This window comes from Rousettus aegyptiacus, unplaced genomic scaffold (genome assembly GCF_014176215.1).
Source record: "Rousettus aegyptiacus isolate mRouAeg1 unplaced genomic scaffold, mRouAeg1.p scaffold_m13_p_2, whole genome shotgun sequence".
NCBI classification, from domain to species: domain Eukaryota; kingdom Metazoa; phylum Chordata; class Mammalia; order Chiroptera; family Pteropodidae; genus Rousettus; species Rousettus aegyptiacus.
The window spans coordinates 133,953,598-133,972,339 of NW_023416295.1; the positions used below are offsets into that span (position 1 = coordinate 133,953,598).

The window sequence follows — 18,742 nt, forward strand, 5'->3', positions numbered from 1 at the left end:
TACAGATAAAGAGAAAACAACTCTTAAACCTCCCCGGTAATAACAACAGTAGCAGAGCCATTATTTTAGTACCTCTGTAGTTTGTATTTCAAGGGAGGGGGAAATACTTTGTGTCATCCTCTTGGTCTCCCTATTTTTATCCTGAAACTATAAAAGACTGGCCGATTACAAAAATAACAGCAAACTTGGAATTTCCCCCATAACTGTTATCTTCTTCATCCCGTAAATTTAGAGATCAGTCTGAGAACAGCTTGTGTTGCAGTATGAGTCAAGTAAGTGCGATTATTAGGGCGAGTCAGGAGAACCTGACAGTGTGATTTCTTGTCACATTAAAGGAAGTACTATCCTTATGGTTCATAGAATGAAGGGTACTTTAAGGCAATTTGGCTCAAGTTTGGTGAATATTTCACTATGAGAATGGATTTTAGTTTGACAAGGACAGCAGGCAGACAGATGTGTATCAGATAGCATCTGTAGCATATGAAAATTAATTTTTCACAACCAGTAAGATATAAAGATAGTAATGTTTCTCATTTTAAAGTGTCATTTACATCAACCAGAAATGTGATATATTAGGGAGAAAATTCACAGTCTATAAATAATACTGCTTTGGTGTTCTTATCTGTGGGTAGATGGACAAGTGTGTGGGGATTCCATTCCCTGAATACAAACTTAAATCTAACTGTCCATGCAACATTTCCATTTGGTTATCTCAAAAGCACATTTTATTATCATCCCCTCTTCCAAACTTGGTGCTCTTCCTGTATTTCCTCTCTTTGTACATGGAACCATCGTCCATTTAACTGAACAAAACATAAACCCAGATATCATCCTAGATGCTTCCCCTCTTCCTCACCCACTCATCTAATCCATCCTACCTTTTCTGTAACTCTCCACTTTTCTTCCTTACCACTGAGACCATCCTAGTTCAAGTCACCATCAGAAATCACCTGTTTACTGCCATGGCCTTGCGTTTTAAAATGTACCAGGATTTGTTTTTAATCAGGTATGGTAAGACCTGCAGATACTGAAATGACTATCATGAAGGAAGAAGTTTATAGCCATAGATCTCTAGAAAAAGGAAGCATGGCACACCACCCAAGAGGCCCACATGGGAAGCACCAGGATTGGTCAGGAGGCAGAGGGAGAGTGGGAGTGCGGGTGTGGCCAAGAGCCTTTATCGTGGTTTCTGTGGGAAGGAATGAGTGAGGCAGTGTAAGCAGGCTTAGGATAATTTTGAATAATTTTGAGTAATTATGGAATAATTTTGGTGGGTTGTGGGGGATGGGGGCTGTCCCTAGCTATTTGGTACCAGGCCCTGGGGTAACTAGGGCAGGTAGATAGTGGCCCGAATAAAGGAGGTGGTTGGGGGTTTGGCTTTTAGATTGGTTGGTTTGCATATGAAAGGAGCACTTGTAGGCCAAATCCTTTTCTATCTCTAAAAATTGGCTAGCCCTATGAGAGGCAATCTTTCCAGGGTCATCATGGCTCCAAATGTCAAAACATCAGAAATACCTGGTTAATTTACCTTGTAACTAGTTTCCTTGCACACACTCTCCCCTACCAGAATAAGAGTTCCTTTAAAAATACAAATATGAAAACATTTACTGCTCAGTTGAAATCCATCAGTAGCTTCCCATTGCTCTTTCTAGAAGGCCCCGAATGATCTGTTCCCTGCCTACCTATTGAGCCTACTGCATTTTGCACCCCCTCCCCTGATTTCAGCTCTTTAAAAGGGCATGTTTCCTCCACGGACATTTATATGTGCAGTTCTCTCTGAGTGGAACATTCTTCCTCACTTCCTCTTCCCCGTGTTACTACCCAACCACTCTGGAGCCATCAGCTTTAGCCTCGCTTCCTCATGGAAGCCTTCCCCTCCTGCCCCAGATCAGGTCAAGTTCCCCGTTTTATATTCCCCTTTCATGATCCTCCTTCAGAACACTTATCAAAGTTGGTGATTATATGCTTATTTGTGTGATTAATTTCTGCTGCCTGAGATCCATGAAGGCAAGACTGTGTCTATTTGACTCACATTATGTTTCTAATTCCTAGCAGAGTGCCTCGATAAATATGGTAGCCTTCAATAAATATATGTTGAATGAGTGAATAAATGCCAGTCCTGGTTTAGGGCATAGATGATATTTTCAGCTTAAAGATGGAGTTGGAAGAACAGGAGAGGTTTTCCTGAGACTGCTTTTTAAAAAACACGCGAAGCTGATGCATAATTGCTCTCGGTGATGTGTTATCAGAAGTGATGGGAGCCATACCAAACTGTCTCTACTGGGCATTGTGTGTCGTGGCAATGAGACATCTGACATGATTTGGAATGTGAAGGAAATAGATTGTGAAAAGTCATAGTGTGTGGAAGTTTTTTTCTCTTTTCATGAGGATCATCTGAAAACTGCTCTGAGTAGCCCAATGGCATGTTTTATGGCTGACTCTTCAGCGAAGATGAGGAAAGGTAGTCTGTAGGAAGATCTTTTTAGATTGTGTATAAGAAGGAAAACTTTGACTTGCTTTTCTTTTAACCACTCTTTATAAGAATTTAATTATAAAAACATGACACAGTATTAACCATTCCCCAGATGTTCATTATGAGGAAAGAATCCTAAAAACACAAGCAACTATACACTGGGTTAGTTAAAATTAGACTTAAGCTCTGGGGTACTCTGGAAAAAGTACTCAGATTTCAAATTTTAAAAAAAGATGAGGATATCAAATGAATAACCCACTTTAGCATAACTGAAGTGCCACAGAACAGAGCAGATAATTCCCTGTCAAGAAGACAACTATCCTAACAGATGTCAAAGCTTTTCCCTTTATATCATTTCTGAAGGCACAGTGGATTTTAAAAATCTTTTTTATAGTTCGACTCTTCAATTCCCCACTTCTCCAATTCTTCCTCTCTAGAGCTTAACTTATCTTCTTTTCACATAGAGGAAGCAATACAAAAATTTGATCAGATGAAGCAAAAATTGATGTAATAAACCAGATCAGATGTTGCAACTGGATGATCATGGTACTGTGGGGTATATTTGATCTGCAGAATACTTTTGATTTGTCCAGCAAAAGGTGTAGAGTTTCATGAATAATTTGTAATGCTTAAAATTAAAACACTACACATTAGTATCTGTATCTTTAATTGAAAACTGGGACACCCTGCGAGGCCAGCAGCTATCTTCCTAGATGGCCCCATTGCTCTTGCTGAGTGGAGTCCATGCACATGGCACATGGTTGCCAGTGTGCCAGAGTCCCAAAGTGGCCCTTGTCATATTTCTACATTATCTGCCTGGCCCCTGCAGGTACTTGACTTTGTAATTCTTAAAATATGTGGTACAAGAATTACATTAATTTTCCATTTGCTTCAGCTGTAAAGAGAGTCTTTTATAGTGTAATCCACACAAAAAGCTCTTTTCTAAAATCCATAAGACTAGCACAATTTACAGTGAGCAGCATGTGATGACATATTTTAGGGATCATCTCTCTGTGAAGCTTTAAATATGTTAATTCCCTTAGACCTTGTTCTCTTAAAGATTTAAAAAACTTACCCCCTACGAAATTGTCAGGTATTTCTTTTTCATCTTTATGGCAAAAGAAGAAAAGTTACTGGGCTACTTGATTCCTAAGATCTAAAAGATGGCATGCAATGGCTATTTATAAATGTCACTGGGCCATTACCTTATTTCTTGAATACCTTAAGTATCTTAGCTTGTGAATACCCTAAGGTTGTTATAGGAAAAGTCACAAATGGGCATGATGATTACTAGAAGCTAATTCATGACTGTTTTACCTTCACTTCTACGTCACTCTGACATAGCTGGCATAATATTAAAATAATTAATCGACCTAGAACAACAAGGAAGTGGAACCAAAATATGAATTAGAAAAAAAAATGTACAATTAAATCAAGAAACACATCATATTTATAGCCTGTATTCTATGGGATAAAACTTTCCAAATGTTAGTTTTTCTCTATTGTTGTTATTTATATAGTGATGAAAAGTTAAATTTATGAAACTGGAAATTAGATTATTTCCCATTGTGTCTTTCGCATAGAAAATAGAAACTAGCACATACTAGGCACTCAATAAAGTAGAAAAATAAAGGTGACTTTTCAGACAAACACACATACGAGTGAGTTATAGTCATTTTTGTGAAGGACAGGTCAAGGTTATACACACTGTTAAACATTGAGGTAACTTAGAATACTTAAAAAAACTCTCACTTTAATGAGATGGTAAATCGGCTTGGTTTGTGTCCCTTAATTCTCAGATTGCCAAAATATTCATTTCTCTACTCTTATCCATGGACCTAGGATTCTATGGAAAACCATAGTATCTGTTCTTGTGCCATTCCTTAAATTCTATCTTAGAACATTTCTCTGCATTCAGTGGTATCTTTTATCTGAATATGTATCAACTGGCAAAGTATTTCCAGCCTATTCCTATAGTACTGTCATCAAAAAAACTTGTGTATGCAGTGCTGCTGACTTGGTTGGGTCCTGCCCAAGGCCACCTGTCCAAAATCACCTGAAATCTATTCTCTCTGTGGCTTCAGGGAATCCACTATCTGATCCATCCTTGTAATCGACCACCAACTTCTACTCCTATTGTGACTTATCTTGCACATTGACCAGCATGGCTGCCTTGGCCTATTTCTGTAACTTATTTGCTTAAGTGTCTTATTTTTTCTATTCGCTTAAAACAGAACAAAGACTTCCAGTTTCTAGTTCCACATGTAAGAAGCTTGGAAGTCACTACTCTATTCTAACCACAAGTAAAAAGCAGGTTGAAAAAACAGATTGAAAATTCATAACTCTTCTAGGATCTATAAGAAAAGAAGACACAGGGCAAACTTCTGCCTCAGGTTTGGAGAGACAGACAGATAAATATAGGGAGATGCGGCTCACTGGAGCAGAGACTCACAAGTGGAAACTGCCACAGGAACCAGTGCTGGGGTAGGAAAATCTGGACTATAATTTGTATGTATTAATCCAACTATATAAATAATCACTTTGCACATCAATGGTCTAAATGCACCAATTCAAAGACAGTGATTGTCAGAGTATGTAAAAAAAACACACAAGATTTAACTATATGTTGTCTACAAGAAATTATCTTTAAATATAAAGACATGTATAGATTAGAAGTGAGTAGGTGAATAAAAATATGCCATGCTAATATTAATCAAAAGGAAGCAAGAATAGCTATATTAATTTCAAACAGAGAAGACTTCAAAGCAAGGAAAGTTATCAGGGACAAAGGGTTTACTTTTCCAAGAAGACATAACAATCTTTAATAGGTATGTACCTAATAATAGGGTGTCTATGTGAGGGAAAAATTGATAAAACTATAAGGAGAAATAGATGAATTAGCTACCATAGTTGGAGACTTCAATATCCCTCTATCAGAAATGAACAGATAGAACAGGCGGAAAATCAGTAAGGACATCGTTTAATTTAACAATACCCTCAATCAACTAAATAGATGTCTTTTCTTCATTCAAAAACAGCAGAATACACATTATTCTTAAGCTCACATGGAACACTCACCAAGATAGACCACATTCTGGGAGATAATATACACCTAAACAAATTTAAAAGAATAGAAATTATACAGCGTCTGCTCTCAGATGACAATAAAATTAACCTAGAAATCAATAAAGGAAAGATAACTCGAAAATTTCAAAATAAGAGGAGATTAAACAACACACTTCTGAATAACACAGAGGTCAAGGAAGAAATCTAGGAAAAAAATTGAAAACATTAGGCTAAATGAAGATGAAAACAACTTATCAAATGTGTATGATGCAGCAAAAGCAGTAGTTAGAGGGTAATTAACAGCAGTTAAAAAGGATCTAAAATCAATCGTCTAAGTTTCCACCTTAGGGAACTAAAAAGAAGAACAAATTAAATCCAAAGTAGGCAGAAGAAAATAAATAATAAGAAACAGAGGTGACATCAATGAAATTGAGAATAGGAAATAAAGAAAATCAATGAAACCAAAAGCTGATTCTTTGAAAACATTAGTGAAATTGATAAGCCTTTAGCCAGACGAGAGAGAGAGAGAGAGAGAGAGAGAGAGAGAGAGAGAGAGAGAGAGAGAGAACGAACATAAATTAGTAATAACAGAAATGAAAGAGGAGATATTACTACAGAGCCTGTGGATGTTAAAAGAATAATAAATGAATACTACGAACAACTATATGCCCACAAACTTGACAATGTAGGTGAATGGGCAAATTCTTTGAAAGACATATCTGTCAAAACTCACACAAGAAGAAATAGACAATCTTAATAGGCCTATATCTATGAAAGAAATTGAATGAATAATTAATAATCTCCCCAAACAGAAAGCATCAGTCCAAATGGGTTTATTTTCTTATAGTTGAGTTTTAAGAGTTCTTTGTATATTTTGGGCAGCAGTCATTTATCAGATATGTTTTTTTTGCGAATATTTTCTTCCAGTCTGCGTCTTGTCTCTCATTCTCTTGAAACTGTCTTTCACAGAGCAGAAGTTTTTACTTTTAGTGAAGTCCAGCTTATCAATTATTTTTTCATAATTTATGCCTTTAGTGTTGTATCTAAAAAGTCATTGCCATACCCAAGGTCATCTAGTTTTTCTCCTCTGTCATCTTCTATGATCTATTTTGAGTTATTTTTGCGGAGGGTATAAAGACCGTGTCTAGATTTATTTATTTATTTTGCATGTAGATGTCCAATTGTTCCAACATATTTTTTAGAAGGACTATCTTTGCTCCATTGTATTACCTTACTCCTTGTTCCTGTATGTGTATGGGTCTACTCCCAGGTTCTCTATTCTGTTCCATTGATCTGTTTATTCTTTTGCCAATACTGCATTGTTTTGATTACTGTAAGGGTCATCGTGGATGGAGAAAAGGCTCATCTGCCTGTAGCAAAGTAAATGGTAACTGGGGATGGAAATTTGAAACCTGGCAATCCAGATGCTCTTACTGTAACTCGAAGTGGTGCTACTCGAAATATGATTTGCGAACTGATGAAATGCACATTTTCAGACCTGAAACTGGATGTAATGAATCAGAATCCCTGGTGGTGAGTTTCCAATTTTCTAGGTGATTTGGGTGCACACTTGAAGTTGGGGAAACAGTGACTAAGAGAATAGTCTTCCCTAACTGACTGAAGACTACATAGAAGATGTGGGAAAGAATGAGCCTGGGAGGGGTGTGAGTAGGTTAATTTTGGAGTTTGAAGAGATAGAGATCTTTGGTACAAATGGTAATTTAAAAGTGGCATCCCAGGCTTTGTAAGGGGAAGGCCATTTATTTTTGAGAGGATGTTGGTATACCTAAGGAGCTAAACATCTGGAAAAAGAGAATCTTCTGGAAAGGCACCTCTTTCCTTATACATCTGGAACATTTGAATTGACTCATAAAGTCAGACATAATGATGTCCTCCAGTCACGCCCACCTATGTGCGGAATCAAGGACATGATGTAAGACTCACAGACCTCTAGACACAGGCCTCATGGATACCACGCTCATCAGATAGTGTTTTGTGGGGGCCTCAGGCACATTTGCCAACTATTGCAAATGATCAAGAGTCCTCTCCAGCATGGATTCTTATGAAAAATATAGAAAGTAAAGTTACAAGTTTATTAATTTTATAGTAGATGATTATCATGAAAATATTTCTAATTTTCTCTGAGGGCCTGGGAAAATTGTTTCATGCCCAGGGAAGTTGTTTTTTATTTAATCTTCCCTGGTTTATCAATTAGGATGTGATGATGTCTATGAACCAGGCTAGGCATTTTCTTTTGAGGCCAGGCTACTTGACAGAATTTTTTAAAAGCTGCTGGTTACTACTATTTTCTCCTTGTATTTCCTGATCTACCTTACTCTGAAAATAAATACAAAAAAACACCAGATAATGTTGTTATCCTTACCACCATGGAAATAGACAAAATTACCCAGACTTCATACTGTATATATGATTACATGAAGATCAAAATGAATCAAAGCTTTGCCATTTTTACCAGTTACAATTATTATAAATATCTTCATCAGTTCTTTAATAACATTCTCTCCTGGCTTGGCTAATAAAATTGATGGACTTTGACATGTAATATTCACAGATGCTAACAAAACTGTTATGATAGCTGTGGTTATGATAAATTATTTTCAAAGATGCATATTTAGAGGGATGCTCTTATTAAATACTGTACTAGAAGTCTAGGTCCAGATTCCAGATCTGTCTACAGCATGGCCTCAGAAAATATTGATTTTAAATTAAGTATGACATTTTATCTTTTCTATCAAAACAGAAGACCATATGAAAACAAAAAGAAAAGTAGAGGCCAGACTTTTGAAAAATGAAAAAAGATGTGACAGTAGCTCTTAGATAAAACTGGTTAATATTTAGAAGGTAACCTACTCATGAGTTAGTGAATTTAGTTGTTATATCTTATAGAAAATTAGCTTATAAATTTAATTTTTTATTTTGTGAACGATCTTAGTTGATGAGACAAGTTATGGAGAAAATCAAATTGCACTTATAAGTTATCACTTGTGTTTCATTGTCATTCAGTGCTGTGTAGGAGAGAACATAGAATTTCACTATTTTCTCTCCAACATCAAACTGATGGGATCTCAGTGTAGCCACAGATGTGGATGATGGCTGGATCCAGTAGGTCATAGTTATTTGTTCAAATCTACTTGCTAGAAACCTGAAAAAACAAATTATTTGACATAAATAAAATATTTAAGAACTATATGAATCTTTTTATTTTTTTGGCTCAATCTACCCAATAACTTGCCTTTGGAAATAATAACTACTCTTTCAAGCCCTAATGCTGGACTATAAGTAACCTTCATTTATAATTCGATGTTTTAAAGAAGTTATTTGCAACATATTTGAGGTTGCATGACCCTGATCTATCATATATTAGACTGGAATCTTTTTGTTTTAGACAGAGAGCAACTGAAACTGGTCATTTCCTTTTTCTGATAAAAAGACATCTGAATACGAGTTAGGAAACCACGGTACCGATTTCTAATGATCAATCTATCAGCATGTGCCAAACAAATCTACCTGGCATATGGCCATGTTGGTTGTAGTTACTTAAATCTGACCAAAAAAAAATATTATTGAGTCTGTACTAAGTGCAAGACACTGTGGAGGAATCAAATACAATAAAACATACAGTATAATATGATAATGGCAAGTTGTTAAGGTCTTCACTGTTTCCAAAGAACTGATACATTCATTATCTCATTTGACCATCTCAGCAACACTTGCCCCTTGCAATTGAGGAGACTGAGACCTGGAGAGGTGGAATGACTTGCAGTGGTCATTGACAATGGATCTTTGGTGACAGAACACAGACTAAAACTAACTCCCTTGCCTTCTGATCAGAGTTCTCACCATCATTCTTATCTCTGCCCAACTTGCAACAAGCAATTGATTTGTTGCCATCCATTCTTTATTGATGAACATGATGTGGTGGAAAACATCATTGTATACAAGATTTCCCAGTTGCTGGGCCACTCTTTTCCCTGGACGTGAAAAATGTTGCCTGCCAAGTGAACCTGACCCATATGGCGTGAGGTTTACAGCCTTAACAGGTGCATGTCAAGTTGTCATCCGTCATTGTAACAGCGCAGCTCTCATTCTTTTTACCCTCGCTCCAAAGTGTGATGCTTTTGTTAAGGCTTAGTTTTGGATGGAAGGGGAAAAAAATTTCTCTCCTGAGCAGCATGCTGACTTTATCAAATGCATTTTAAGCCAAGACAAAACCTACGCTTTCCTTGACTTTATGTGAATCTTCTTCCTAGAACAGACTGGAGATTCTTACTCTATTCCATCAAATGTCAGCATTTACTCTTTTGTTGTTCTTTTTTTCTTTTACACCCTTATCTAATCCATAAGTGAGTCCTCCTGGTTCCCTTTCCATCCGTTCTGTTCAGTCTTGCCTCTTCTTTGTGCCTACTACCCGCTGAATTCAACCTGCCGGTATTTCACTTACCCTTCTCTGCTAGGGGCCATAGCTCTACTGATTACATTTCTTTTCGCTCTGGCCCGTCACTGTCCGGCCTCCACAAACTGACAAGAGAAATGCTTTTAAAATGTAAAATATTCTCACTCTCTGTTTAAAATCTGTCACTGCCTTCCAATTAATTAAACTAAACCCCGATTCCCTTACCTTGGCGCATAGGCCATGTCCACTATGTCTCAGGCCTCATGGTCTCTGCACCTCCCTCTCCACCTGTCGCTTCAGCCATATACACTATCAGAACATGCCAAACTCCTTCCCATCTCCGGGAGGCTGAAAATTGCTCCCTTGCCCCCAAATATATCCACATCCTAATCTCTGGAACCTGTGACTGTGACTGTTACCTTATGTGGCCAAATAAAAAAAAGGGGGATGTGATTTACAATTTTTTTTTCAGATGAGATTAAATTAGGTATTATGAAGTGGGGAGATCGATTATCCCGGGAGATGGGACCATCACAAGTGTCTTTATAAGACAGAGGCAGAGGGAGATTAGTCACACAGAGGAGATTTGAAGATGCTGGCCTTGAAGACTGGAGTGATTCAAACAGAAGCCCAGAAATACTGGCAGCCACCAGAAGCTGGGAGAGGCGAGGCATGGTTTCTCCCCTAGCACCTCCAGTGGGAGCTTGGTCCTGTGAATACCTTGTTTTCACACTTCTGACCTCTAAAACTGTGAGAGAATGAATTTCTGTTTTTAACTACAAAGTTTGTGGTAATTTGTTATAGCAGCCATAGGAAATTAATACACCATGAGACTTTATGGTTCTTTCTGATTGTAGCTTATTTCTATGTGACCTTTCTAGTCTGCCTCTTGTTCCTTAGGGCTCAATTGAAATGCCATCTCCTCAGGAAGAAATTCCTGACCATTGGAGCTAAGGTAGCTGGCTCCAGTCAGACAATCTTTATCACATCACACATGTTGTTTTCTTCATTTAAAAAATTTTTAATTTTTTTGTTGACTTTCTTATTATCTAATTCCAGCACATAAAACAGTGTCTGGCATGGAGTAGATGTTGTTAAAGGAAGAAAGAAAATAAGGAAAGACTATTACTAACTGCCTGGCGATAAAGCAAATGCTATTTAATAAACAGCTGGGCTTTTGAAAAATCCTTGTCTCTGATGGGGAATATCTTTGCTATTGATAGGGTTTGCCTATTTACAATCCTATAAATAAAATACAGGACAACCAGTTAAATATAAATATCAGACAAATAATTTTTATAAAAGTACATCGACAAATGTTGCATAGGACATACTTACACTAAAAATTATTCATCATTCAAATTCAAAATTCGAATTTAGCTGGCATTTTGTTTTGTTTCGTTTTTACAAATCCGGCATCCCTAATTGTAGAACATTCCAGTTCTCTGTCATGAACACAAATTATTGTCCTGCCAGGAGATGAGGAAATAAACTAAAAAAAAAATTTCTTTGCAAATCTTTTCTCATGCAATTATTCTTCAATCTTAGAACTTTACACATATCAGTAAGTTCATCCTTCTCTCTTTGGGAAAACTAAAGAAGTGCTTATTGACTCACATCACCCAGGGAAGGAAGATATCTTTTGTGCAAAGACAAACCCTGATAGTTTCATATGTGAATCTGTACACGTGATGCCAGAACTGGGCATAGATCAATTCCACATAGTGGAACTATTTACATATGTGAAGGCAATATGAGTACCTGGGATATGTTTTCATTCCCTGTATGAAGTGCTTTTTTTGGGGGGTTGTGATGAGGTTTTTTTGCATGCATTCTTTTATTCACCCTCTACCTCCTTATTCTCCTGGATCCTGGCTGATAACCAGACAAAAGATAGATTAACAGAGGGGATGAAATACCATTAGGGCTTTCTGGTTATGGCCAACTTGGAGACTGGGGCCTCTCGCTGCTCATCCCAGTGAAAGACTTGGATCTGCAGACCACATTCCCACTTGGTCCATGCTGGGAGGGAGAATAGAGATCTGGCGGTCCCAGTAAGGGCAGGCCCTGCTCACTGGGCTGACACAGACCAGATGAGTAACCTTGTCCCATGAGAGCAAGAGGTCATGCATTATGTGTGCAGTGGCTGTTAGCATGCCAGGTCCACTCAGTGAATGCATGGCCTGATGGCTGTCCAGTCTGAGCAACCAGACCTCTTCATATGGAGAGAGGAAGTCAGGGGCAAGTGGGGGTGGACTTTCTTGTCGTGGAGAACATGTTTGTGGATGTTCTCTTCTCTTTGGGTCAAGGCAGGAATATGAAAAGAGGAACATAATTACTTCTCCCTAAAATACTGCTTCAGGGGAAGGGGGTGTTTATAGGACATGGCTGTCAGTACTATTGATAGATGTGACCAAACTTTAAGCCTGCTAACACGAGAGATTCATTGTGAGAACTAAAAGGTTTTTACTAGGCAGCAGAATTGTTCGAAGGCTCTGTAAAGCATATTCCAATAGTTGTGTTTACCTTGAAGTCTTTTGGAAACTTAAAAATAGGAAGTTCTATGTTGAAAAGCCTGTTTATCAGTAAGGAAATAGAGGGTGCCAGATAGCCAGATGCAGAGCCTCAAACTCCAAGCCTCAGTTTACCCACAGTCATATAATGGGAGCCTCAGTCTTCTCAATGAGTCCTCCCATCATAGTATAGGGAACACTCCAGAAGAAGAAATTCAAATAACGACTAAAAATTGAAATCCATCACTAGAGTAACATAGTTTCCCTTTTAAAACATCTCAATCGTCTCAAGAGAAAAGGAAAAAAAAAAGATGTGTCTTAATGAGGATCTACCTCCATCTTTCACAAATTCACATGGAATTTTGTTTTAAATAAGACCATCACAAAGACAGTTTCTTTTCTATTCAGCATCAACTTAGAATAAGTTTTGTGATTATTTTGTTTTCTAAAATGCATTAATTTTACATTTTAAAGAAGACACTGAGCCCTAGTGGTTACGAACAGAATTAAGTGTATTTTTCAAAGACTCCAACTTCAAGAACTGAGCATGAGGTAAATTCACTCTTCTGGATTGTTGCTTAATGTTTCCAGTAGGTGCTTTGCCTAACTCTATTTTGATGTCGTAAAGAAATAAATGTAAATCTAGTGGATGATTCCATACAATTGTATTATTTTATTTATTTCAAAGACCATAAGGTCTGGATCAAATTGTAAGATTCTCAAATTTAGCTTTACAATACTTTTTACATATTTCTCCTTCTATAAAATTTCTAGCAATATGTGAGATTCCCTAAAGTTTTATATATTTAAAATTTGTCTATAATATGTAATTGACCAATTAAAAGATTTAATTATAGAAAATCAATCTTATATATTTAAATTCTTCATTATTTTTTCTAGTTAAAAAATACATGTGTTCATCATAAAAATCTCAAGGTATATAAAGAAAAAAATTAAAATTTCCCTTCTTTTCACTCCAATTCTACACTCCAGAGATACCCATGGTTAACAGTTCTATATGTATCCTCTCAGATTTTCCTCCTATGCACATAGAAACATATACGTAAATATATTTTAATGTACTCTAATCTTTATTATAAAAATTTCAAACTTGAAATAGAATATTATAATAAGGCAATATATACCTATCATCCAACTTCAACTGTTTTCCATTTATAGTCAACCTTGTTTCGTCCACACTCCCACCTACTTTGTTCCACGCCTCACTAGATTATTTATAAGCAAATCTAAGACATAACATTTCATCAGTAAATACTTTTATATTTATCTAAAAGGTAATAACTTTAAAAACTATTACCACGCCCCAAATATTCTAAATAAATAACTCTTAAATAACATTGAATACCTAGCATTCGAATTTTCCCAATTTATATAGGCATATAGGCACAGATATAACTATAAATATATAGATTTTTAACACAAAAATGGAAATATAGTAAGCATAGTGTCACATATGTTGCAGAAAAATTTAAACTTTAAAGAAGACATTTGACAGAATGCTGTTGGAATTCAAAGGGACTCTCGAAGTTATGTTTTATACCCTTCCTATTAATTTGAAAAATTCTACTCATGTAAGGCCAGGCTTTAGGTTTACTTCCTTCATGAATGGCTTGTAATGTCAAATATCTTTTATGTGCTTATTTTGCATCCATATATCCTCAGAACAATGTTTCTTCATGTCTTTTGCCTATTTTCTAATTAGCTTGTCTTTTTTATTATTGTGGAGTTTTGAGTGTTCTTTATATATTAATAATATATAAGTCCTTTGCCAGATATGTGGTTTGCAAATATTTTTTCCCAGGCTCTAAGATGTCTTTTCATCCTCTTAACAGGCTCTTTGACAAAGCAAAGATTTTTTTATTTTGATAAAGTCCCATTTATCTACTTTTTTCCTTCAGGGTCATGGTTTTGGTGTCATGTCTAAGAAGTCATCATTAAACCTTAGGTCCCAAAGTTTTCTTCTATGGTATCTTCTAAAATTTTTATAATTTATGTTTTAAATGTAAATCAATGAATGATTCATTTTGAGTTAATTTTTGCATAAGATATAAGACTTAGGTTGAATTCATATTTTTCCCTGCTACATATCTGGTTGTCCCAATATCATTGGTTGAAAAGACTGTCTATCCTTTCTTGAATTGCTTTTGCACCTTTGTCAAAAATCAACTGGATGTCCTTGTGTAGGGTTATTTCTGGATTCTTTACTCCGTTGCATTGATATGTGTATACCTATTGATTCATGTGAATTATGTGCAGTGTTTCTAAATACTTCCTACCACACAACCTAGTCATCTGTCCCTATAGTTCATTGCTGTGCTCAGCCAGGGCTCTTACTCATTGTGTTCCCGTGGTAAGATTTTTGGTCTGTCAATGAGATGTAGAGAATCTTGAATATCATTCTATTCTAATGGTATTGTGTGAATTTCCTTCTGAAAAGTAGTCTCTTTATTAAGAAATTATCAAGAACAGGAAAATTTCAAGTTTATGTCATTTATAATTTGATGTTTATGTAATCCAAATGTCCCACATTTCATTTCCCTTCCATGCCCTATTTTCAACAATATGAATCCCTTTCCATTTTCCTGTAGAAATTCTACTCCTTTCTTTCAGGTATCTCTGAGAATGCTCTCATGTTTATATGTTCCACTAATGTATGCTTGTTGGCTGTCACTTTAGCAGATCATCTGGTCTCGATCCCTGCTTAGCTCTTCTGAAGGCCCCTCTCGATACCTTGAGATAGGTTTTCTTCCAGCTATGCTGCTATACTGTCTATACTATTTTGCTTTAAAGTATGGACACAGTTTAGTATGAAGGCTCAAGAGCCTCTCAGGCCTTTTCTGGGGTGTGTCTCCCCTGGTTTTATGTGTGTGCTTCCCCCCACCCCCCACTCAATTTTCCCATATACACAGCTGCTTCTAAATGTCTTAATTTCCTGAGTCTCACTTCTGCTTCTTTTCAAGGTCTTAGATATTCTGTTGTATTCCTCTACCCATCATCTCTTGACCCAGGCATCCACAGGTCCACAGTCTTGCCGTAGATCTCATGTGTCATAGTGCCCACTGCTTCTAGAGGCCTTCAATCTGGTATCCAAATGATGCAACAATTCCTGTCTGTGCTCTCAGTAAGGTGAAACAAACAAGTTCCATTTTTTTCTTTCTGTCTCAAGGGAGGAACCAGTAATTGGGCATTGTCCTGACGACCACACCTCTGTGCACTGGGGTAGTGGTGGTGGTGGGCAGGGAGAATGGGTCAGGGTAGGCAGAGATATCCTACTTTTTTGAGTGTGACATTTCTCGGTTAGGCATTCACCTGTTTGCTGCAACTTTTTAACTGTTTTTTAAGAATTCTTACAAAACTACTTTGGTCTGTAAGTTATTGTTTATTGGTGTTTCTGTGAGAGAACAAGGGTTTAGAGCTTACTACTCTGCCATCTTGCTGTTGTCACTCTACTGTGTAAGTCCTTTGGTTTAAGTGACCTTATATCTTTTTGGAAATATGTCATAAAAATTGAATACATAAAATACATTCACATCATTTAAGAGGGAAACAAATTATAGAATATTAATATATTCATACTTCGGAGAATCGACTAGAAGAAACTAAAATTTTATTCGAATTAGTGCTGAGTAAGTACAAAGAGGTGCTAAAAAAGCAGTGAACGGCAGTGGTTTAAATACCTATAGACTAAGGAGACCAAAATTTATAAAGGACCTCCAAATAATCTTTAGTTAAATAGTAATAAGATAATATTTAGGGACCGTTATAACATTTGGCGATAAAAGTAGTTAATTGGTGCTTAAGAAATTTTGTTTTATAAAATAGGTTTTGCTCCAGTTAGGAGTATGTTCCTTTGCAAGAAAAAGAATATCACATATCAGTGGTTTAATAAATTTTGGTTACTTTTTATCAAATAAGAAGACTGGAGATAGAAAGATTCAGGCACTGGTTCAACAGCTCAATGATGCCAGAATTTGTGTCATCATCTTTCTGGCCTTACCCTCATGGATGTAAGTCAGTTCCTGCTGCCCCACATTTGAAGCAGGAAGAAGAGGGAAAGTTGGTGCCAGTTACCAGACCCTTAATTAGGAAAGCACATATTTCCCAGGAATCCCTGGGAGACTTTGAGTTACAGCTCATTGGCCATAACATGGTCACATGTCCATCTTTGCTGCAGAGGAGACTGAGAAAGTGAGTCTTTACATTTTTCAGCCTGGCAAGAGAAGAGGGGCTGGGAATGGCTGTTGGGTAAGCAGCTCTAGCAGTGTTTCCCCAGGGGTATTCAAGGAGCAAAATCCCACTTGGTCCTCTGGTATGTAAGCAAGAAATTCTATGTCTTTATTTTATCACAGCCTTCCTTAGTTTCCAGAGTATTCTGATAGAAAGGTACATAAACAAAGTGTATTATTCTTCAGTTCCTCTGTTTTTAGATGTGGTTCTATATTTTGAAACCAAAGTATACATTGCTTTTTCCCCCATTAACAATTTTAACAATATTATGAATTTTTAATTAACACATCCAATCAACATTTATTAGGCATCATCTGTGTGATAGTAATTATAGTAGATACTGATAATTCAGAGATGAATAAGTAGCCTTAAATAGTTCATAATCCATTGATGTAAACAATTACATATATATAATTATAATTTATTATGAAAGCATTGATGAGCAAATATGATAAAATATACATACAGGTCTAATGATATACACATCCTTAGTCTATGAACAATCTTTTGAGATGTTGATTTTGCTAAGAGATCTAGGAAGATGTGTTTAGAGATAACTAGAATTTCCTTAAGCAAATGGCCCTTTGTAATGATGCTAATTTTCTTTAATCCTTATATTGTCCCTGAAGTACTTGAAGACTGTAGGTCTTTTATATAATGCTAGTTTATCCAACTTGATGATAATATAGTGGTTTGAATTTAGGTACCACTGCTATGCTTGAAAATGAAGAATGTGATTGGCATTTAGCATTATATAAAAAAAGGATTGGTATGTTACTATGTCTCATTCACTTGATGTGCCAGGGCCCTGAGTTTAAGAATAAAGAAAAAGATACGAGTCAGAACTGCACCAGGCAGCCTAAGGCACTTCATTTTAGGGCCACTAGATCTGCTGCTCTCAATCAGATGACATGCAGGTTTTTGGTTTTTAGGGATGATCAGTGATTCACCCTTCACTTCTCTGCTGTCAGCAACTCACAATTGCCTGGAATGAGAAATTTTAATTCTTCTTAGCTAGGACTCTTCTCCCTTTGCCTGTAGTGGATTACATGAAACCAGGACATGGCATTAAAGCTTGCTTTTCTTCTCCTATACTTTGTGACTCTGTGTCTCTGCACAAAACTCTCTCATTTCGAAGTCCACACTACGGCTATGCTACCCTGTACGAGCCCAATCCCATCTGATCTCAGAAGCTAAGCAGTGTCAGGCCTGGTTAGTACTTGGATGGGAGACCACCTAGGAAGACCAGATGCTGTAGGTGTAAAAAACTTTTTTAAATGAGAGATTGTAAGCTGACAAGGTCCTTGCAATCTGTGAGGTCAACCAAGGTTTGCCTCACCTAAAAAAAAAAAAAAAAAAATAGAAGTCTACAAACTCCAGCCCGTGGACCAGATACTATAGTTATGTAGTCAGTCTGTGAGCTAAGAATGGTTTTTACATTTTTAATTGGGCAAAAAACTCAGATGGAAGATTTGTTTTGTGATCTGTGAAATTATATGAAATTCAAAATCCAGTGTCCACAAATAAACCCAGCCATGTTCATTTGTTTACATGTCATCTGTGGCCACTTTTGAGCTACAATGGCAGAGCTGAATAGTTACAACAGGGACTGTATCATCTGCAACACCTAACACTATGTGGTCCTTTACAGAAAAATTTTACTGACCTCTGATTTAGAAGAAAAATGTCTACCCCTAGATGTAGAAAGCTATAATCACAGTAATATAGTGCACTGACCAAATTAGGATTGTATATCACATATCAGTCCACTGAGGTGTAGGGGGACTGGCACCATCACAGCAAGTGGTGATCAGGCATTTTTAGCAGAACTGGTTTTTTTCCCCCAAATAATTTTTATTGATTGATTGATTGATTCAATGTGAAACCATATATATAGTATGTATTTACTGTATACAATACAAAAATAATATGTATACACACAGCCTGGATTGGTCTCTAAGGTCCCTCTAGTGGTCACTAGGGTTCTATGGCTCTAGGTTTGCCTCTGCAGTCTCAGTCCCTTAATGT

General features: G+C 36.7%; 1 pseudogene; it reads left to right on the forward strand.

Annotated features, from left to right (window-relative positions):
* The first annotated feature begins 17,856 nt into the window (after positions 1 to 17,856).
* LOC118613956 lies at positions 17,857 to 17,975 on the forward strand (annotated as a pseudogene).
* The last annotated feature ends 767 nt before the right edge of the window (positions 17,976 to 18,742 follow it).